Source organism: Pongo abelii, chromosome 13 (assembly GCF_028885655.2).
Source record: "Pongo abelii isolate AG06213 chromosome 13, NHGRI_mPonAbe1-v2.0_pri, whole genome shotgun sequence".
Classification (NCBI taxonomy): domain Eukaryota; kingdom Metazoa; phylum Chordata; class Mammalia; order Primates; family Hominidae; genus Pongo; species Pongo abelii.
In genome coordinates, this window is record NC_071998.2 from 34,458,890 (window position 1) to 34,483,351 (window position 24,462).

General features: G+C 40.0%; 1 long non-coding RNA gene across 1 annotated transcript in view; it reads left to right on the plus strand.

Moving 5' to 3' along the window:
- The window catches only part of LOC129047825 (uncharacterized), a 169,524-nt gene that overhangs the window by 65,898 nt on the left and 79,164 nt on the right, over positions 1 to 24,462 (plus strand). Inside the window, exons 6-7 of the long non-coding RNA XR_010136501.1 lie at positions 15,864 to 15,991; positions 19,046 to 21,468. This is a non-coding gene — a long non-coding RNA (uncharacterized LOC129047825). The remainder of the gene's footprint in view (positions 1 to 15,863; positions 15,992 to 19,045; positions 21,469 to 24,462) is intronic.

Genomic DNA, 24,462 nt, shown 5'->3' on the forward strand with positions numbered 1-24,462 from the left:
TCCCTGTCTCACTTTTCCCTTCAGCCTTGTTTACAGTTCTTTTTCTGGAGGGGTGGTTGTGGAGTTGACTTCCCAGGGAAAAAAGATTAAATATGCATGAGAAAGATAGTGTGGGCTTATGGGATCTGGAAGAAGACACACTGAATATATAGTAAATGAAAAAATTTAAACATGTTAATTTTAATACTTTAACAAGCATTGGCATGTCTGTAGCCCCTTTCAAGATGTAAGTCTTCTTAAAGCTGGATAGCCTGTGTTATAGCTATTTTAGTCATGCATGATTTTTCCTCTCTATCATTAAATTAGAATATGATTACCTCCCACAGACAAAATCGCACCTTTGGGTACTAAGTAATATAATTTATTTCATAAATAGGATCAAAACACCTTTATTAGATGCTAGTGACTAGGGGAAAAACAGCATTTTATTAACATTTTAGTATTGACTCTCTTTTATTACATTTAATCAGAAAGGGATTTTGATAGCAACCCAGAGATGTACTCTAAACTTTTATCTGTGCTTCAGCTACCTTGCTTGAAAAATGCTTGTTTTTGTTTTTCTTTTAACCTGGAAACCAAACTGTTTGCAATGGATTCTTTTGAAAACCACAAAAGCTACATGTTTAGTTTGTCTGAGATCTGGGCTCCTAGTGGTTTTTCTCTTGATATGTTCAAATGAAAAGGCCCACAAAGAAGCTAATGTGCCGAGTCCAAGGTGGAGAATCCTTAAAGATACTGACTTTCTTCCTCCTTCTCTTCTTTCCTTTCTTTTCTATTTTCAGCAAATATTTATTTAACACTTGGGGACATAGCAGTCAACGGTAACAAAAAAAATCCTTTTCCTTGTGGATCTGAAGGTTATGGGGAGATAGACAATAAAAATAAAGAAATATGTGCTACACCAAGGGCTGAGTCCCTCATTCAGCACAGCTTTTCAGAATGACTGTTCTATGCAAGTATTGAAGTACAGTGTTATGTGCCACCTACACTGTGAGCCCCCATGGTGCTGGACAGTCACACTTGGACATTTTGGAAAGCTTTTTCCCTGGAGATGATAAAAATAGGATAGCAACTCATTGCTAGTTGAGGCATAAAAAAATTACTGTGAAATTTAGAGGACACATTAAAGGTCATTTAAAAAGCTGGCTCTGCCATTTCCTGGCAAGGTGAACCCGGTCAGGTTATTTGACTTCTGTGTCTTAGTCTGTGCTGTAAAATGATGACAAAGCACCTGCCTTCTCAGGTTGTTATAAGGATTAAATGAGTTCATATTTGTCATGTACCTCGAAGAGTGCTCCTGGCATACAGTTAGTGACATACAAATGTTAGTTATTTTGTCTGGTCTCTAACCTAAGGCTTGAGCTTTTCATCCCTGTTGGATTGGTTAGCCAGCTTCTGCTTAAACAGCTCTGCTGATGGGAACCTGGAACCTTCTGAAAGGCCCTTGTGAACTTTCGACTGTCGCTTGTTCTTCCTCATGTGGAGCTGAAATCTTACTTTCTCACTTGTCTTCTACCCTGTGGTCCTTCCCCTGGTGTATCATCCAGAGCAGTTCCAGTCCTCCTTCCACATGATACCTCCAGACATTTGAAAAGAGGATGCACCATCTGAGAGTACTTTTTACTGGGGCTGAATATCCCAGGCCCTGCAGTTTTCTCCCAAAGCACATGGTTTCCAAGTTTTTTCTAGTCTCATTCAGGTTTTTAGGTGGACCAGACAGTAGCTTCTTCTTCATAGACTGTGATGTGGAGTCTCCTAACCATCCCATGTGTCCTCTCCTCTGGTCCATTTTCTCCTTATCTGTCATAGGATGAAATGGCCAGGTGTGAATAAATGGTCTAGTGGTACCCATAGTTCTGGACTACACAACTAACAAGGCCGAGGCAGTCTTGCTGTCATGGAACTTGCACTCTAGTTGTGAAGACAAGCAATAATCAAGTGAAAGAATGTGAACATTTCAGTTGATGCTATTTTAGATTGGGTGGACAAGAGAAGGCCTCTTTGAGGAGGTGCTACTGAAATGAGATCTCAAGGTTGGGAAGGAGTGTTCTACGGAGAAGGAAGAGCACATGCAAATACTTTGATGGGAGAATAAGCTTAGCTGTGAGCTCAAGCAGCAGAAAGCAAGCCCATGTTGCTGGAGCACAGTGAGCAGGGAGAAGGAGGAGAGTGGTGTAAGATGAGGGCCTTGGTCTCTGCTCATCCTATGGTAACCCAGAGATAACTCTTCCCCTCTCCTTTAAAAAGTCAAAGATTCCCAGGGTTGCAAAGGACATGTCCTCAACTCCCCAGTCTCCTTTTTCAACAGTGCCCATACTCAAGCTTCACTCAAACAGTGCTTAGGTTCTTATAATATGCTCTGTGTGGGAATGTTTACAAAATATACCAGTTACCCAAATGTAACTATGACAAAAGTAATTCTTTTCTACACGGATTGCTTTCTCAGACCTCTAGCACCATGTTTTCTCACACTTCTGTTCCTTAACCCCTACTGTTTTCTCCATCTGGAATTTCTTCTTCCACCTTGGCAAATTCCTGTGCGTATTCTACAAAACCCAACTTCAAGGCCTCTGAGAGGCCTCCCTACCCTTTGAACTGCCCCACATCCCAGTAGTTAGAGGAGCCCTCTGCCCTATCCATGCCTGTTCAGATTTCTAGATTAGCCATTTTTCACTCTCTGGAAACTGGTTACTTTTTCCCTCCCATTAGTTTCGAGCCTCCTGTAAGAAGAAAGTATCTTGTGCAGCCTTTTAACCATAAAGTTTTAGCAATGTGCTTGAAACTTGCCAGTCACTCAATAAACACTTACTTCATGATTGAATGTTGATCTTTAAAACATTCCCTCCAGGATTTGTCTAGCTCAGTATTTCTCAATATTTTTCAAGAGAGATGCTGTTGGCGTTTTGTGTGGTGGTAATTTCTTGTGTGGGGACATCCTTCACTGCATTGTTTAACATCTTTGCTTCTCACTATGTGTGTCAGTGCATTTCCAAACACCTTTCAGGAAGTATTAGTAGTCCCAGTTGAGAACCACTGCCAGCCTATTCACTCATTCATTCATGTAAAAATGTTAAATTGCTACTATATGCCACACCTTATACTTGAGTAATACTGGAGCAGGAATTTGCCTACTTCCTGAGGTTAACTATTGCACCTTGGGCCATCTTTGTAGGACAGTTCTTCCTCATTATATAAAAATGTATCTCTCTGTAACATCTAAACATTGATTCTGGTGTTATTATTGTCTAGTGCAATACAGAACATACCTAGTCTTTTTTTTTTTGTAATAGCCTTTCAGCTATTTGAAGATACTTTTTTATTGCCCTCTGTGCACCTACATTTTTCTTTTCTCTAGGTGAAACATTGCTGATTTTTTGGACCAGTTCCCTGTGACATGAATTCGACTGATCTTAGCTTTTTGTTAGGGGGTAAGGATGTGTCAGCATGCATTCACTTCGACTATCCCATTGTAATATTTTTACTCTGTTTTCATGTTTGGCATTTTCCCTATTGTTTACAACTCAAACAGTGATAGACCTGCAAGGTTTTTGTGTGTGCGTGGAGGTATTTTTAACTGCATAAGGTCAGATAGATTAATAGCACATAGCAAAGCTATCTTTGTGAAATGATTGCTTCTTTATAGGCTCCTATCAAGTGGCAAAATGTTGAGCACCCACTGTATATGTTGAACAACACAGAGGGCAAAGACAAATGTGAAGCATTCCTATGATCAAAGAGCTAATGAACCTAGCGGAACAATTTAAAATGTGCAAAAGCTAAAATCAGTGGTGTGCCTCTAAATGTTTAACAACTGGCACCAGAAAGTAGGAGTGTGAAGGCTGGGCATAGTGGCTCACACCTGTAATCTCAGTACATTGGGAGTCTGAGGTGGGCGGATCACTTGAAGTTAGGAGTTCGAGACCAGCCTGGCTAATGTGGTGAAACTCCGTCTCTACTAAAAAATACAAAAATTAGCTGGGCTTGGTGGCATGCACCTGTAATCCATCTACTCAGGAGGCTGAGACAGGAGAAGAGCTTGAACCCAGGAGGTGGAGCTTGCAGTGAGCCGAGATCACACTACTGCACTCCAGCCTGGGGGCAGAGTGAGACCGCGTCTCAAAGAAAAGTAGGGATGTGGAATCTTGATTTGCAGCATTTGCTGATTTCTAAGGTGTGAATTCTCCTGCCATGACCGATTGCAAGTTTCAAGTTGCCAACGTGATGACACTGAATTCAGAAAGAGAGGTACAGTAACACTCCATTTTATAGTGTCCTCTCTATATATATAACAGACATAATTTCAAGAGCATAGATAATAGCAAAATATCATAAATGTTATACAAATCGTGGAAAGCATTATGTTTTGGGTATTGCCATTGTTTTTAATATAAATTATTTAATCATAATTTTCTGTAATTTAATTTTTAAATAATGGGATATTTAGCAACTATGTCTCAAAATTTCTGAAAATTTGATAATTAACTCCAAAGATCTAATGTGAACTGGCTCCAGCCTAGGACTGGAAATTCAGTTTATGACAAAATAAGATAAGGGTATCAGACACACATTTGTAGTAAATGGTTTGGAAATCCAGAAAAAAGAAATCACTACATTGTGTATTGAAGTAATCAAGGGAGATTTTCCTGGAGGAGGTGGTGGGACTTGAAGAATGCATAAGATTTTTGTTAAGAGAAGGGAGAACCATTGGGGCTTTTTAGTATAGGTAAAGATTACTAGCGTCTTAGAAAGAGTAATACAACAAATATTTATTGAGGACTTACCTTAGGGCAGGGACTTTATGTGCATGGTTTAATGTAACTGTCCTAAAAACCCAAGAAGTAGATACTGCCGTTAGCCTTCTGTTAAAATGAGGAAACTGAGACTCTGGTTAGACAACTTGCCTGCAGTCACACAGCTAGTAAGAGTTATTTTGCTTCTTGTGTTCATCTTGTCTAGGATTATCTTGAGATACATTGAGTAGAGGAGACCATACTATGAGCATCCTCTGGCTTGTCAAATTATCTATTCATTTACCACCATCCATAATTTTAGAAGAGCTAACTAGTGGGTTTTTAAAATCACTTAAGCATTCTCATCAATTTTTCACTGGTGGGAAAACTACCAAATATGTGATACTTTCCCATGGACGTCACACGTCATTCTTTGGCCAGGAGGAGGAGAGAGAATGGCAAGTGACAAAAAACCCAGCTGAGATTGGCTTAATGAAAAGTGAAATGTATTGGCCACAAAACTGAAAGTACAGAGATAGGTCTGCCTTCAGGCACATCTGAACTCAGCAGCTCACACAGTATCGTGCCGTCTCTCCTCTGTGTTGGCTCCATTTTAGGCAGGCTTTCCCTTGGTGGAGCCAGATGTCCGCCTGCAGTTCCATGCTTACATTTTCACACTTTAAGTCAGGCTCTTTCTGTGCGATCTGAAGAGAAGTCCTAATTCAGGACTTCCTAGTCTGATCTCATCGGCCCAGGTTAGGGTACACCTTGTCTCTTAACCATCACACTGGCTAAAAGGATACCCTCCTCTCGCCAAGACTGAATCACATGGCTTTCGTGCTTGCCACAATGCAGGAATTGAAGGAGTGAGAATCAGGAAAGCATATTCCTCAAGGGGAAATGAAGATGCTGTTAGTGGGTGTCATGTATATATATACATGACACATATACACATACATACATACACACACATATGCATACATATATATATATATATGGAGCAAAATAAGAGACAGAGGAAGAGAAATTCACAAAGAAGATGTTTTTTGTCTTTATGCTTGATAGCTAAATGAGGTACAATAAACTATGCACATTTAAAGTGTACAATTCAGATTTGACCTGTGAATCCATCTATGAAACCATCACTACATCTAGAAAACAAACATCTATATCACCACCACCTTTATCTATATCACCAATTTGTTTATCCATTCATTTGATGTTGATTTGGGTTGTGCCTAGTTTTCTGCCATTACAAATAAAGCTGCTATGAACATCACCACCATCCCTCAAAATTTCCTTTTGCCTATTTGGAATCCATTCCTCCCTCCAAAACCTTCCCAGACAACATCTCTGATCCGCTTCCTGCCACTATAAATTAATGTTTCAATTTTCTACAATTTTATATAAATGGAAAAATACTATATATACTCTTTTTTCATATAACTTCTTTCACATGGTGTAATGATTTTGAGATTTATCCGTTTTGCATGTATCAATAATTTGTTCTGTTTTGTAGCAGAGTACCACTTCATTGTATGGACGTGCTACTATTTGTTTACCCATTTATTTGATGTTGATTTGGGTTGTTCCTAGTTTTTTGCCATTACAAATAAAGCTGCTATGTACATTCATGTGATGTCTGCATGTGAACATATATATTTGTTTCTCTTCCCTAAATTCCTAGGAGTGGAATACTTGGGTTATATGGCAGTTGTATGTTTAATTTTGTAAGAAACTGCCAAATAGTTTTTGTTTTGTTTTGTTTTGTTTTGAGATGGAGTCTTGCTCTGTCACCCAGGCTGGAGTACAGTGGCACAATTTCAGCTCACTGCAACCTCCATGTCCCAGATTCAAGCAATCCTCTTGCCTCAGCCTCCCGAGTAGCTGGGACTAAAGGCACACACCACCACACCAAGCTAATTTTAGTGTGTGTGTATTTTTAGTAGAAATAGGATTTTGCCATATCGGCCAGGCTGTTCTCAAACTCCTGACCTCAGGTGATCCCCCCACCTTGGCCTTTCAAAGTGCTGGGATTACAGGCATAAGTCACCGCACTCGGCACCAAATAGTTTTCCAAAGTGGTTGTACCCTTTCATATTTCTATCACAAGCATGTGAGAATTCCATTTCCTGCATATCCTTTCCAGTGCTTGGTATAGTCAGAGTTTTGTTTTTTTTTTTTTTAACTTTATCACTCTAATGTGTGTGTTGGAGTATTGCAGTGAGGTTTAATTTGGGCTTCCGGAAGACTAATGACACATTCTCATTTTGACATAATTTCTTTTTTTTTTTTTTTTTTTTTTTTTCTTTTTCTTTTATTGTAATTATTATTATTATTATTATTATTATTATACTTTAGGTTTTATGGTACATGTGCCCAATGTGCAGTAAGTTACATATGTATACATGTGCCATGCTGGTGCACTGCACCCACCAACTTGTCATCTAGCATTAGGTATATCTCCCAATGTTATCCCTCCCCCCTCCCCCCAACCCACAACAGTCCCTGAAGTGTGATGTTCCCCTTCCTGTGTCCATGTGTTCTCATTGTTCAATTCCCACCTATGAGTGAGAATATGCGGTGTTTGGTTTTTTGTTCTTGCGATAGTTTACTGAGAATGATGATTTCCAATTTCATCCATGTCCCTACAAAGGACGTGAACTCATCATTTCTTATGGCTGCATAGTATTCCATGGTGTAGATGTGCCACATTTTCTTAATCCAGTCTATCATTGTTGGACATTTGGGTTGGTTCCAAGTCTTTGCTATTGTGAATAATGCGGCAATAAACATACGTGTGCATGTGTCTTTATAGCAGCATGATTTATAGTCCTTTGGGTATATACCCAGTAATGGGATGGCTGGGTCGAATGGAATTTCTAGTTCTAGATCCCTGAGGAATCGCCACACTGACTTCCACAAGGGTTGAACTAGTTTACAGTCCCACCAACAGTGTAAAAGTGTTCCTATTTCTCCACATCCTCTCCAGCACCTGTTGTTTCCTGACTTTTTAATGATCGCCATTCTAACTGGTGTGAGATGGTATCTCATTGTGGTTTTGATTTGCATTTCTCTGATGGCCAGTGATGGTGAGCATTTTTTCATGTGTCTTTTGGCTGCATAAATGTCTTCTTTTGAGAAGTGTCTGTTCATGTCCTTCGCCCACTTTTTGATGGGGTTGTTTGTTTTTTTCTTGTAAATTTGTTGGAGTTCATTGTAGATTCTGGATATTAGCCCTTTGTCAGATGAGTAGGTTGCGAAAATTTTCTCCCATTTTGTAGGTTGCCTGTTCACTCTGATGGTAGTTTCCTTTGCTGTGCAGAAGCTCTTTAGTTTAATTAGATCCCATTTGTCAATTTTGGCTTTTGTTGCCATTGCTTTTGGTGTTTTAGACATGAAGTCCTTGCCCATGCCTATGTCCTGAATGGTATTGCCTAGGTTTTCTTCTAGGGTTTTTATGGTTTTAGGTCTAACATTTAAGTCTTTAATCCATCTTGAATTGATTTTTGTATAAGGTGTAAGGAAGGGATCCAGTTTCAGCTTTCTACATATGGCTAGCCAGTTTTCCCAGCACCATTGATTAAATAGGGAATCCTTTCCCCATTTCTTGTTTTTCTCAGGTTTGTCAAAGATCAGATGGTTGTAGATATGTGGCATTATTTCTGACGGCTCTGTTCTGTTCCATTGATCTATATCTCTGTTTTGGTACCAGTACCATGCTGTTTTGGTTACTGTAGCCTTGTAGTATAGTTTGAAGTCAGGTAGCGTGATGCCTCCAGCTTTGTTCTTTTGGCTTAGGATTGACTTGGCAATGCGGGCTCTTTTTTGGTTCCATATGAACTTTAAAGTAGTTTTTTCCAATTCTGTGAAGAAAGTCATTGGTAGCTTGATGGGGATGGCATTGAATCTGTAAATTACCTTGGGAAGGATGGCCATTTTCATGATATTGATTCTTCCTACCCATGAGCATGGAATGTTCTTCCATTTGTTTGTATCCTCTTTTATTTCCTTGAGCAGTGGTTTGTAGTTCTCCTTGAAGAGGTCTTTCACATCCCTTGTAAGTTGGATTCCTAGGTATTTTATTCTCTTTGAAGCAATTGTGAATGGGAGTTCACTCATGATTTGGCTCTCTGTTTGTCTGTTATTGATGTATAAGAATGCTTGTGATTTTTGCACATTGATTTTGTATCCTGAGACTTTGCTGAAGTTGCTTATCAGCTTAAGGAGATTTTGGGCTGAGACAATGGGGTTTTCTAGATATACTATCATGTCATCTGCAAACAGGGACAATTTGACTTCCTCTTTTCCTAATTGAATACCCTTGATTTCCTTCTCCTGCCTAATTGCCCTGGCCAGAACTTCCAACACTATGTTGAATAGAAGTGGCGAGAGAGGGCATCCCTGTCTTGTGCCAGTTTTCAAAGGGAATCAAGACTGACACCTCACACGGCCGGCCAGGTACTCCAACAGACCTGCAGCTGAGGGTTCTGTCTGTTAGAAGGAAAACTAACAGAAAGGACATCCACACCAAAAACCCATCTGTACATCACCATCATCAAAGACCAAAAGTAGATAAAACCACAAAGATGGGGAAAAAACAGAGCAGAAAAACTGGAAACTCTAAAAACCAGAGTACCTCTCCTCCTCCAAAGGAACGCAGTTCCTCACCAGCAACGGAACAAAGCTGGACGGAGAATGACTTTGACGAGCTGAGAGAAGAAGGCTTCAGACGATCAAATTACTCCGAGCTACGGGAGGATATTCAATCCAAAGGCAAAGAAGTTGAAAACTTTGAAAAAAATTTAGAAGAATGTATAACTAGAATAACCAATACAGAGAAGTGCTTAAAGGAGCTGATGGAGCTGAAAACCAAGGCCCGAGAACTACGTGAAGAATGCAGAAGCCTCAGGAGCCGATGCGATCAAATGGAAGAAAGGGTATCAGCCCTGGAAGATGAAATGAATGAAATGAAGCGAGAAGGGAAGTTTAGAGAAAAAAGAATAAAAAGAAACGAGCAAAGCCTCCAAGAAATGTGGGACTATGTGAAAAGACCAAATCTACGTCTGATTGGTGTACCTGAAAGTGACGGGGAGAATGGAACCAAGTTGGAAAACACTCTGCAGGATATTATCCAGGAGAACTTCCCCAATCTAGCAAGGCAGGCCAACATTCAGATTCAGGAAATACAGAGAACGCCACAAAGATACTCTTCGAGAAGAGCAACTCCAAGACACATAATTGTCAGATTCACCAAAGTTGAAATGAAGGAAAAAATGTTAAGGGCAGCCAGAGAGAAAGGACGGGTTACCATCAAAGGGAAGCCCATCAGACTAACAGCGGATCTCTTGACATAATTTCTTACCAGGAGAGGATAGGAATTTTCTTTTACTATAGATAAAATTTCACCATATGTATTTAATAGAAATATATATATAGAAAAAATCCTATCAAAATAGAAAGATCTTTCATATATATTAGAGATATTTGTTCACAAATATCTTGTGCACAAAGGTACTCTTTCCATATGGGATAATGACGATTCAGTCATGTGGTATCTCCCTTGACTGATTATGTCTGTGAAACTTTCTCTAAAGAAACTACCCTTTCAAAGTCATCTACCTGTTGAAACCATTGGTTGAAACCAGTGTAGTTTAAAATAATAACAGACTATAGCCGACCTGTTTTTTTTTATGTGACTGAAAATTTTCATCTAGAAATATATTTGCATCTAGAAATCTATCTTTAAAAGTAGTCAAGGCAACATCTTTCTTGAGTGTCTTCTGTCTGGAAAATTCCGGACTCACAGCCAGAGGTAAAGCAACATAGTAAAGGAGAGAACATTTACATTATTGTCAAATGGTGCAATTATTCTACTTTCTGGAATTGCTCATATCTACACATCAGTGATACCGAGCATTGTCATGAGGTTGGATTTTGTAGAAATAACTGCTTGTTTACTGTGCTTGCCTCAGTTCTGAGGCTGTATTTTACTCTTTCTAATCTTAATTGAATGCTTCTGATTAAGTCAGTATTTTCTGGTGCACATGCATGCACACAAAGCTTTAATTTGAAGGAGGAAATAGGATTATTTATCTTTGTTCTCTGGTTTCCACCTTTCTGGCATGCAAGTCAAATTACCTGCCCTTCGTAAATGGCTTCCTGGGTTTCTGGAGAAATTATCATCCAGTATTTCAGCCAGAAATCTATCTGCTAACCTTGAAAATCAGTGGTAGTTGTTATGGATAGTTAAGTTATGGGATGCAAGAGGAAGAGAAAGGATAAGTAGAAGAAGTGTTTTTAAAAGATTTCAGGGCAATGCCGGCAGCACATTTTAAAGAACTCCATCCAAGTTATTATAACCGCTTCTAATACATCTTAAGCATTTGGCCTGTGGCAAATACAGGGCTAAGTTATTTACTGGCATCCTCTGATTTAATAAGTGTAAGCAGTGTCACTGTCTTCACGTTTGTAGATGTGGAAACTGAGGTTCAAAGATTTTAAATAATTTGCTGAAGTTCATTGTGAATGTCTTGGCAGAGCCCGGGTTTGAATCTGGGCCTGTATATTCTAGAACATGTGATTTTAATCACCACGTTGTACTGACTTGACTGGGTCCAGAAGATCAGGTCATCAGGAAAGTTGGAAGAACAATTTTTATGGCCTTGGAAAATTTTTGCTATTTATGACTCTAAAAAATTGGTTTTATGCTAGATAAATAACATGGATTTAACTACAAAACTGTGCAGAGCACTTATGCCATAGCTGGATGCTCCACTGAAGATCAACACAGACTGGCTACACTGAACTATTCCTAGAAAGAAACATCAGCAAGATAAGGCAAACAAATAAGCCTCAACAAATTCCCCAGTGCATCTTCTTTTTTTCCAAGTTCTGGATGCCTGTATCCCCTCCTGATAAAACACCCTAGATCTGTGTTTGGAAAGGTCTTCATCATCATCCCATTGAGACCCTGTTGATGGTTAATTTTGCAAGTCAGCTTGACTAGGCCACAGAGTACCCAGAAAGTTGGCCAAACATTACTCTGGGCGTGTCTGTGAGGGTATTTCTGGAGGAGATTGGTATTTGAGTTGATAGACTGAATAAAGCAGATTGTCCTCTTATGTAGATGGGCCTCATCCAAGCAGTTGAAAGCCTGTAATAGAACAAAAAAGTCTGACTCTCCCCCAAGTAAGAGAGACTTCCTCCTGCTTGACTGCATTAGAACTAACATGTTGGCTTTTTTCTGCCTTTGGACTTGAACTGAAACATCGGCTCTTCCTGAGTCTTGAACCTGCTGACCTTTCAACTGGAACTACACCATCAGCTCTTCTGATTCACAGGCCTTCGAACTGAGACTAACTATATCCCATTTCCTCTGGGTCTCTGAGCTTGCCAACTCACCCTGCAGCTGTTAGGACTTTTCAGCATTCATAATCACATGAACAAGTTCTTTATGATAAGTCCCTTTACACACACACACACACACACACACACCCCCTATTGGTTCTGTTTCTCTGGAGAACCCCAACTAACACAGACTCCTAATTTGATTTCCTCTACATAACCCCATGCCAAGTGATCATTCAGTCTGTGTGTGATTTTCTACCTTCCTGGCTCAGGGGGATGTGGGGTTGGTCTCTTCAACTCCGCCAAAGCGTAGTAGTTAGGCCTTTTATCACCAAATTCATCTTGCTAGGTGCTTAGCATTCCACTCTCTGCCCTTTAATCTCTGAAGCCTAAACATCTGGGCTGTTGTGAGGCTGTAGTGGGAGTGAGTTTCCCTCAGGAGGTGAGTCTTCCAGGGGCTGTGCGAAGTCTTGCCCCTCACATGCTTCTTGCCTCCCGGGCAGGCATCCGTGTACTTGAAATACTGAAGCAGGCAGAATGCAGCACCCTGAGACACAGGCAGTGTATGGACCTTGTTCCAGGGAAATTTGGACCATCTGCAAATGTTGACTTGGTTCTGGCCTACAGGGTCTCTCCAGGTAAATGCTGTCATCCTGAGCTTCACAGACTTCTGAGTTCAAAAACCTCTAAGTCTGTCTCCACCTTCTGCCTCAGAGCATGATTTTGGTTTCTAGTGTAGTGGGAGATTTTTTTTTTCACGTTCTCATTCCCTGAAGAGTCTAGGCTTTGGAATACAAATATAAGAAAGGGCTCCATTTTCCTCTGCTTTGTGCTCATCCCTTCCCAGAGGCAATGAGGACAGGCAACGTGGCTGCTTGTAAAGAATCAAGGGCTACGAGGGAAAAGAAAAGTCTTAGAGGTGGGCGGAAGGAGTCAATTAACATTTCAAACATAGTATTGTTATATTTGTTCAAATATGTCCCGGGATAGAGACTTAACTAGTTTGCCTCCTGCCAATCCAGGGAAAACATATTGAATTTTTTGATGGTGCTGTTAGGAGGAACTCAGTTTTTCCCTAGTTCCTTCCTTCCTTTCATTCCTCAACTATTCATTCTCATGTGTCATTTATTTAAGTCTCTCTTTGTCCTGGTTGCTTTCTTCAAATGTGCTACATGTCTCTTCTGAGGCTTGTGGCTGAGACTGGCCACCACCTGTGGTCTGACCCAGGAAACCTTCGTAATTTCAAGTGGTCTATGTTTTAGTGATAAAAACCATCCAAACCCTGGAGTGCAAGTGTGCATGTACACACACACACACACACACATGCTGTAAGTTTGAGGCTTAGTCAAGGATACAGAAACTTAGCAGAAGCAATATGACAACACAGAGCAAAAGCAGCTGCAGAATATCTTCCTGCCACTTCACTTGTACCCCAGAGTCTCTAATGGGTGAGGTAGGGGCATGTAGCTACTCGTAACATTATCCATGTAAGGTAAGGTCTTGCAGGATCCAAGAAGCTTAAGTTTGTGCTGGGTCAGGGTCACTTTATATTGTGCCTTTCATCACCATTCATAACGAATCTACACACTCAATAAAATCTCTGTAGTTAATTCTTCAAGGAGATATTTGCAAACTTTAGGCTCTGCTGGTTATTGAGCCAAACTCAGGTCAGAGCATTCCATCCTCACCTGGGGGAAAAGGCAATCGGTGTGTAGGCATTTCTGAGCACTCTTTCTCTGCCCTCAGCTCTCCAGCATCCTGGAAAGCCCATTCATTCACAGCACTTTAGAACACACTATTGCTATTTAATAGTGGCTTCAACTGGCTATGGAGAGATTTGCTCTATGCAGTGTAGCTTAGTGGTAGACCTGGCTTTGCCAGACAGCACAGAATTTAAAGCTATTGTCTTGTATTTTCCCTGCCTCTCATCCCTTAACACAAGGGCCTAAGAACATAAAAATTCTGATTAAAAGTTCTTCCATAGGAGTGGAGAACTGGGAAGATCACCTTTGTCTGTGAAAGAAGAGTAGACCTACCTTCCAATTTGGAAAAAATAATAGCTCATGAGAGACTGAGAAAGCAAAGGGGCAAAGGCCAGACCATGTATGACAGCTGACTCATGAACTGCACAGCCACCAACCCGGGACACCAAACCACAACTTCTGTAGCATCAGCCAATTATTATCAGGACTTGGTTAGTGACCCTCTGCTCCCCTAATTTTTGCCACTTACCACTCAGGATCAAGCAGAGAAAGTCCAATATGCTTCGCAAGCCAATCACTTAAGATGTCTAGTCCTGGTTAGCCCATCTCCAGCTTCCCCATGCCAGCAGCCTCCAATCAAAGCATACCTGAAGCCTTTCCTTTTTTCATTATAAAGTTTTCTTATTCCCTGCCTGACCTTGACTCTACCAAATGCAAGTGACAGTGGCTGACTCCTTGTTTTATCAAGTTCTAATTAAATAGCCTTTGTTCTCATTTTGGGGGTATCTTTATTGCGATGCCCCATCATTTAATTTTCACAACAACCCTGTGAATAAAATATGACGGTTATCTCCATTGTTGAGGTGACGCAGAGAAGGGATATGCTATCTGCACAAGGTCACACCACTGCTAAGTGATGGGTTAGAATTTGAATCTAGGTTTGTTGGCCTCCTAAGCCCCTGCCTTTAAACCGGGACTGTATCACTGTGAGGACTTAGGAGCCATGCATTGATAATCTCCTGGAGGATTGGTAAGAGTTGAGATTGGTAGATCATGTGTGTGTGTGTGTTTTAGAAAAATATGTCTACATTAGGTCCTCAGGACAGAGATGGCTAGCTGATCACCAGCAATGTGGCATTCCCTTTCCGGGAGGTTGAATGCCATTTCGCTGGGTTTACATTTCCCAAGGCTCTTGAATCTAGGTGAGGCCTTTGGCTATTTCTGGCTTATTTAATGTGAACATAAATTATTATGTGTTACTTTGGAAGAGGTGGTTAAATTTTTGGTAGGCCATGCCTACACTTACATTATTCCATGAAAATAGTGGTATGTTATGTTGCAGTTGCAAACAGTAAAAGTTGGAAGGAACCCGGATCCCTTAGTTTATGTTTAGGAGAACAGCCAGACCAGGAATATCCACATTACATTTGGCATAAGTGAGAAATAATCGTTGATTATATTAAGTCATTGAGGTTTTGGGGTTCTTTTCTCACTTAGCCTACCCTGATTAATATATTTCTCTTTAAGGACACTTTTACAGGGAAGGTTAGGCCCCCAGATCATTTTCTAGTAGCAATTATATTTCACCTGGATAACTAATATGTAGATGTTGATGTTTTCTTGAAAGTGTTTGTGGAATTTTTAGTGTGTAGAGCTAGAAATGCAGGCACAGTAGACTGTGGTACTAGTAGTTGACATTGAATGCAATTGATTATAGCCACACCGGGAACAGGACAGACAAAGTAAATAAATTATGAATTCCAGGGGAAAGGAGTTTGCAATAGCTGCTATTTCATTTCCCTCTTAACCCCCTGCGACTGTAAACACGCTTATAGATATATTTTATTAATCATTGTTTTGATGTATTTGGAGTTTGCAAGTAGCTATTGTAGCTAGGGGATTTCTGGACACCCCTCTAGCTAATCAGATTAGGGACACAAATGCTGCGGTGACAAGCTAGTCTGTGTATGAAAAGACAAATGGAAAAGCTCTCCCTCACCAGCACTTGTAACTAGCTATTTGTTTAAAATAACAGCTTTAGGCCTCTTTCCAACTGTGCTGTTCTCACTTCTGTCTGCAGATGTTGGACTTTCGACTGAAAATTACATGGGAGATACTTAACAAGTGGATATCTTTCAAGGGACATCATCAGAATAAAACACTTCAAAATTCACTTTATGCTGCTTGAAGAAAGATAGCATTGATATGGTATTTTGAAAGAGCGATAACTACCAGAACTTAAAAAGACCTGTTTTTTATAAAGGAGGCAAAGAAGTGTGTCATTAATGGCACAGTAGGCTAAATCTTGAGAGGAGAGGATAAGCGTTGCATAACTCCAGACTTATCCACAATAAACTGTGTGTGTACTGGTGGTTTATTTCTATCTACACTTCATTGGGTGGTGGTAACTACTAGTCTCAAATCTTGATTCTTTCCCAGGACAGCTCACAGTGAGGTCTGACCCAATCTAGCATCACCCCAGGTCTCAGGAAACCTGGTGAGATCTCTTCTCATTCTGAAGTCTGTCTTGGTAATCTTGCCATATTACCTTTTACTATAGAAATATAGTTTTAGTTTTTGTCTGATTGTTCCTCTGCCTTGTTTACCACTCATCTGTTTTGTTCACTGCTGCATCTCCAGTGCCCAGCACACTTCCTGGCACATAGAGTACATTAATTCACTGTGGAATATACACAGTTGTAAGCAAGGTGAGTGGAGATGGCAGGAATTGGAGAAGTCTTAACATCTAAATAGAAGATGGGGCTTGGGACAAAATGTGAAGGTTGGGTAAGTTTGATTATGCAGAGATAAAAGTGTTCCACATGGAGAATGGAACACTAAGGAGCTAAATCTAGGAGTCAGGAATGAGTTCAGTATGTTTAAGGGACAGCAAGTAGACAGCTGGCGAGACTGTGGAGGAACGGAAAGTATGTTTCATGGCTTTAGAATGTCAAGCATTAATAGAAGTATGCAAAATGCTTTAATGAAAATTATAGGATAGCCTTGCGTTAACTCAAAAATTGTAAAATACTTTGTATGGAATAACTTTACAAGTTAAAACCACACACTTCAACTTCTGTTATCCTGTGTGGTTCATCTGCATGAAGCTCTCTTTAATACTCTACATGTAAAACCAGAATATAAGAGCATTTTTGATTTCATGGCTTGCTGTGAACTGAATGTTTGTACCTTTCAAAATTTGCATGTTGGAGCCTAAGTTCTGAATGTGTTTAGCGGTGTGGCCTTTAGGAGGTAATTAGGTCATGAGGTCAGAGGCCTCATGAATGGGATTAATGCATTTATAAAAAGATAAAGAGGCCAGAGCTCATGCACTTTGTCTGTGTGTGTGTGTGTGTGTCTCTCTCTCTGTGTGTGTGTGTGTGTGTGTGTGTGTGTGTGTTTGTTTGTGTATCTCCACACATACATCATGTGAGGGTACAGCAATAAAGAGAGGCCATCTTTAAACCAGGAAGCCGACCCTCACCAAGAACCTGATACCCTGATCTAGGACTTCTAGACTCCAGAATTATAAGAAATGCATGTTATAGCAGCCAAACTGACTAAGACGTGGCCACAAACCAAAAGAGAAGTTTGTCACTTAGCCATTGCACTTTCCCTTCCTGGCCCCCAAGATGGAGGACTTTTATGGGTCATGAAGTATTTCCTGGAGCAGATGTGGTTATGACAGACATAATGTTAGTGTCTCTTTGTGGACCAGAGTTCATTTGATTGGGTTTGTGTACCCAGTCCTGGAGAGAGCTGGAGGAGCAGGGCTAGATCTAAGATATCATTCTGATGAGCTGGATGTTAAGCCAGCTGCAGTAGCCCCAATCTGTTTAGGGGCTCATATTTTTAATGGTCTCATCTGCCTTCTTCCCTCCAACTCCTGATAGTTAGAGAATAACACATTTATCACTGGTCACTATCCCATAAAACTCTTACGTATGCAGCAGGAGTCTTATCTCTCTGATTCATTTCCTTCTTAGACAAAAGCCGAAGAGCAGGTAGTCTTAACAACCTTCAGCTCAGTTATCTTAGCTCACTTAGGAAGACCAGTGAATCAGAAAGAACATTCTTCCAACCTGAAACCTGTTTTCCAGCAACAGTAATGACCATTACTAACATGTATTTCATCATTGCATTAGGGTTCTCTAGAGAAACACAATCAATAGGCTCTGTCTGTCTGTCTGCCTGCCTATCCATCTATCTGTCTATGAGGAAATTGATAATAGGAATTGGCTCACACAATTCTGGAGGCTGAAAAGTCCCACAGTTTGCCATTGGCAGGCTAGAGGACAAGGGAAGCCAGTAGTGTGATTCAGTCTGAGTCCAAAGGCCCCAGAACCAGGAATGCCAGTGTACAAGGGCAGAAGATTGATGTCACAAGCCAACTAAAGAGAGCAAATTCATCCTTCCTCTGCTTTTTTGTTCTACTTGGGCCCTCAAAAGATTGGAAGATGCACACCCACATTGGTGAGAGTGATCTTACTCAGTCTGCTCATTCAAATGCTAATATCTCCCAAAAACACCCTCACAGACACACCCCAAAATGATGTTTTACCAGCTATCTGGACATCTCTTAGCCCAGTCAAGTAGGCACCTAAAATTAACCATCATACCTATGTTATTTAATTTATTTTCAAGAACCAAGTATTTTTATGGCCCCCATTATGCATATCAGGAAACCGCATTGAGAGTTTAAGGAACTTCCCTAGAGAAATCTAGTCGGTGAGTGACAGACTTATTTGTAAATTCATGATATGTTTTTATCTAACATAGAGTCACTGTATAATGCTAGCCTTTGTCTCCATTTTAAAAGGGACTGATTTTAACATTTCAGCTAACATCTTTACACTTTTCCTCAGGATCTTTAAGTTTAGACAGCCACAAATATCACTTTAAAAGAGATCCTTTACAGTGATTATTCAGGTAGAACTAAGAACACTACAAGAATGCAGTGAATTTAGTACCCACTTATTGGATGGCCTGGGCTCAAATCCCAGTGTTCCATTTACTTGCTATGTAACTTAAGCTTGTTTTCTCATCTGTAAAAATTGAGATAATACTTCTCAAGGGATTTGAGGCTTAATTAAGATACTATATGTAAACCACTTAGCACTGTACCTGGCACGTGAAGACCTCTGTAAATGCTGTTAGTGTCTTCTAAAGTATACAGAGTCGAATTAATAATGGTAGAACTATTTTCCTAGTTCAGCAATGTGCACTGCCTTACCTTTCTTTTCTTTTCTTTTTTTCTTGTAGAGAGCATATGTTGGAGTACCTGGCATTCTATGTCATGAGAGAATGAACCAGAATGGGGCATATGCTTCTAACCTGAAGACAAGACTGCAGAACTGACTGTATACACAGTCCTGTGTCACTTAAAGACAGGGATACATTCTGAGAAATGCATCATGAGGCAGTTTCATCATTGTGCGAATATCATGGAGTGTCCTTACACAAAGCTAGACGGTATACACCTACTACATACCTAGGCTCTATGGTATAGCCTATTGATCCTAGGTTACAAACCTGTACAGCATGTTACTGTACTCAATAATACTGTAAGCAATTATAGCACAATGGTAAGTATTTATTTGTATATCTAAACATATCTCAAGATAGAAAAGGCACAGTAAAAATATGGTATTATAATCTTATGGGACCACCATTTTATATTCAGTCCATTATTGACCAAAACATCATTAGGCAGTGCATGACTGTATTTGTGTAAGGAAATTTAAAAATAAAAAGGTATGTTTGGAAACAGATTAAAAGAGGGATCATAAAGTGCTGAAAGGACTCCTGTTTGAACCCTGAAATTTCTCTAGCACTGTTCCTAAACTTTTGGGGTCACTGGCCAGTTAATAACTGTAGGAAAACCAGAGAGCATGTACCTTCTAAATGTACCTGCACATGAAATTATGCATACAATTTTGGGGATTCACAGAAAAGTCCTTAAAAGTCTATCCATGTGATTGCTCTCAGTATGTATGAGAACACCTGGCCTGAGTGAAAATTCTGCATCAGGAGGCTTTTCCCCATGACGAACATGGAGTTAGAGGTTGAAGGCTGAGGAGGAGTTTTGTAGGTAGAAAAGAGAGAAAGAGGCCAGGCGCGGTGGCTCATGTCTGTAATCCTGGTACTTTGGGAGGCCAAGGTGGGCAGATCACTTAAGGTCAGGAGTTCGAGACCAGCCCAGCCAATATGGTGAAACCCCGTCTCTACTAAAAATACAAAAATTATCTGGGCATGGTGGCACGTGCCTGTAATCCCAGCTATTCAGGAGGCTGAGGCACAAAAATTGCTTGAACCCGGGAGGCGGAGGTTGCAGTGAGCCGAGATCGTACCACTGCACTCCAGCCTGGGCCACAAGAGTGAGACTCGGTCTCAAAAAAAGAAAAAGGAAAGAGAGAAAGACATTGCAGTAGAGGGGATTTCATGGATGAAGTTACAGAAGGGTGAAAGGGAATAGTGGAGTGGTCTCTGGGGAAGAGCGAAGGGGCTGGGACTAGATGAAGAACAGTTTTTTATGCCATGCTAAGGAGTTTCACTTTGTCTTTAGACAGCATCAAAGTGCTCAGAGATTTACAGCGGAATGAGGCTAATGGAGGTCTTGAAGCCCCTACTAGAGTTATAACGAGAGCAGCTACATTTTATGATTTATATATAAGATGTGGTTCGAATTATGTAGCTTTAAAATGTTGGGAAAATGTTTTAAGCAATAGAGAGCAGAGAAGAATTTTAAACAGGAGATTGACTTGAGCCCATTTGTATCTGAAAAGACAATGCAGGCCACTGAAGCACAAGAACGCCAGTGAGGAAGTCCGTATGAGTCACATCTCTAGCTCAGCACTGTCCATACTTTCTGCAATGATGAGAGTGTTTTGCATCTGTGCTGTCCCATGCAGAAGCCACTGGCCACACGTGGCGACCGAGCTCGAAATATGGCCAGAGTGATGGAAGAGCTGAAGTTGTAATATTATTCAATTGCAATTAGTTTAAATAGCTATGTATGGCTACAGCTACTATTTTAGGCAGTGCAACTCTAATCAGTGGTCTCCTATCTCCACAAAGGAACGTAGCCCTGCTCATACCTTGATTTTAGCACACAGAGACCTGTGTTAGACTTCAGACTTGTGGAACTGTAAGATAATGCATTTGTATCATTTTAAGCCACTGTGTTCGTGGTAAGTAGTTATGGCAGCAGTAGAAAAGTGACGCAGTTATAAATCTAAAATGGCATCATTAAAGGGGCTTTTGGGCAAACGTTATTTCAGGTTAAAAGTTACCAACTGAGATAATTTTTTGAAAAAGTTTATTTTTTTATTATCTGAGTATTATATGGGCATTATACAAAATTTGGAGAAAGCACGGGACACTATAAAGAGGAAGAAAGCCCCTTTCAGAGGTAGATAATAATATTTGGATATATGGATGTATTCTCCCTAGTTTTTTAATTGTATTTTTATAGTGGAGATGATAAAGAGCTAACAGTTATTGAGTGATTGTTATGTGCTAATCCCTGTTCTAAATACTTCACTGATATTAACTCATTTCATCCCCATTACAATCTATGATGTAGGCGTGGTCTTCCCATTTTGCAGATGAAGAAACTGAAGCAGAAAGATACATCACTGGCTTATCTGATTAGACACAGCAGAGTAAGGCATCTGCCCCAGGCAGTAAGTTTCGGAGCAAAGATTAATTCTATGGTATACTGCCCATATTCTGAATATATTACTGTTAATCTTGATTCCTTTCACTTAACCCTTTAAATTCAAAAATTTCTCATGTTATTAACAACTCTTAACTGTGGTTTGCAGATCGTGTAGGTGGTACAAGTGTCACCATTTTCCTTTTGCCGCATTTATGCCAAAAATTATAATGACCTCTTTATCATTGAGAAGAGGTATGTTAGAAATAGAAATTCTTTAGCTTAAAAATGAAGTTAGCATAATGCTAATTTATTAATAGAGATGGAGGGTGTGGGAGCAAGTGTCAGATACATTTGTAAAGTTATTTACTTGGAACTTGAAGCTAATTTTTCTGTAAAGTAATATGATACATAATTGGACCTTCAGTAGCCCCCATCTTCCCACATGCCTATTTTCCCTGCAAAGTAATAGAAATAGTAAATGCTGTTAGTATGTTGAGGTTCAACCCAAGAGCTTATGTATAAGGGAAAAAAAAATTCCCCCTAGGTAGTGCAACTATGAAATTAGTATAAAATTGATCAGAACAGAGATATGCAAAGTTACCTTTAAGAGGCAAAATAGCTTTGGGGCCTATAAAAATGTTACTCAAAGAAGGGAAACTCAGTTCTTAGCCCTGGAAGAAGTGAGAAATTAGCCCCTTGAACAACCATTGGCAGCATCCCCAGGTGGTACTACATATTGTAGAGGGAGCTTTAGCCAATGACGGCTGAAAGGTCTGTCTCTCTGGAAGATAGATGCATCAGCCTGTTTTAGGGAGTGTAGCTAAAATCAGCTAACTCTCTTGTTTTGTTTGCATACTCGCCTAATAACTTCTGGTTAAAATTGGGCTTCTTATAGGTCTACAGGGAGACATTTCTCTGGTTTTGTTGCCACAAGTATTACAGCTCTGTCATAATTATGTTTATTATTGTAACTTAAAAGATAGGTGTTGCAGTTCTATAAATGTTTCCTGAGTTTGATTAATTCAAATGTACCCCTTGAGAGATGGGTCCATTCTTAGCAAGCTGACAAAATCAGACCTCAAGCAGAGCCTGTGATCTGAAGGTCAGGCCCTGAACCGGGTACCCACCAGGTAGCCTGGGTCTTCCCCTTGCTTTACCTCCTCTAACATTATCATTGGCCAAAGCTAGGCTCCTATTATTATTTAAGTAATTTCAGTGTGTGTTTGTAATAAAAGAATAGCAAAAATATAGTTGCAGTCAGTAATTATTACAAAAGGAGGGTAAGAGCAAAAAAAATAACAGTTTAATTGGAGAAAGGTATAACTGCTGTTGCTGCTGATAATGATGAATAACATTAATTGTGGACTTAAAAATTTGTGAGGCATTGTGTTATATACTTTAAATAAGTTATTTCATTTAATCCTAACAACCCCAAGAGGAAGCTACATTATTGTGCACAATTTACCAATGAGGAAATTGAGGGATTTAAAGGTCAAGTAATTCACCCATGGTCAGATATCCAGAAAGTGCAGAGCCAGGATTACGGTCCAGGCAGCACAAGCCTTTGCCCAAACTCTTGACTGCAAAGCTCGATTAAGAAGCTGGGAAGGAGGCTCTAGGGGAGAAACTATGGGAGCCCTTTATTTCAGTTTCAGAAGTTGATTTCTCTGGTTTATGGTTAAACTTTCTTCTTTTTGACCAAGTATATCATTAATTTCTCATACTGACTAGTCCGGGTATGATTCCAGTCTTGGCTCACTACTCAATCAAATGGTGGGGTGGGGGTGGAGAGCTAAGAAAAGTGGATAAGAATTGGAAGAGGCTGAGGCAGAGTGAGATGGAAGAGGTCAAAGATGATATATGTGTATGGAAAAGGTGGCCAGATAAAAAAAATTAAGCAGTGCACATCAACAGAAGGAAAGAGGGACGGCAGGTTTGATGCCCAATCATAATCCCTTTGAGGGAGAAAAAGAGTAGATCAGACACCAGTAACTAGAGAATCTTTGTTTCTGACTGGAGAGGCAGTGTGGGGGGTAATGGAAGCATGCTCAGTTGGATGTCAGCCTGCATGTTCCCTGATTTGTAACTGGAAGTCCTTGCTATTGCCTTTGAGCTCTGGAACTGTTTTATTGCTTTTATAAACTACTAGTTATCTTCTTTTAGGGGGACATAACAGATGGTCATGCTGGAACTGAGCTTTTTATCTGAATCTTCAAAACCTTTTTGTGCACAATTTATGAGCTTCCCTTCTTTGCAAATTCAGTGCTTTCTTGTTGCTTTTCCTTTTGAGATGAGCCACAAGAGCCTCATTTTCGTTGGGCATTGCCTATTAGTGGCAAAATTCCTTTCTTATTTAATCAGCTTCTCCAAAGGAATATGGCTGAATCCAGATAGGTTCTGTTTATGAAGGCAAAAAGATTTTGGTGGTCTAACTAAAAATAACACATGGAATCTGCCACCTGGGTCTCCCTTTGATATGCATCTTATATTTTTATGCATTTTGCTCATGAAGTTCCTGCTCGTAAGTCAGCCCCTTTAAGCATGGAAGACATTTGACTGGGTTAAGTGTTTGTGGTATAGAAAGGACAACCCCAACCTGTCATGCAGTTGGAAGGCAAGGCTGACATAATCCCAGATCCTTGCCTTGTTGGGTTCAGAATATACAGAGGATCGTTGCATACACTCTCAGTTGAATGAAAAAAAAAAATGAGTAAAACAGTATTATCTATGAAAAAAAAACTCGGAAAATGGTATGTCTTTCATAATTACCAGAAACCTGCAAGATAGTTGGATACACACTGGGCTCAGAAAACAACCAAACCAAAATCGACTTTGCAAACTTCAGCATCTTCATAGTTCATTTTGTTCTATAGGCTTGTTTCCCAGATCATTTGGAATTAATACTGTTCTGGCTTATTATTCAAATTCCTGAACCCACCAGAGATATTTTCGCCAGCTTTTGTGCAGTCTCTGAATATTACCTAGACTCCAGAGTGGCAGTATAGTGTCTAAGAAAACA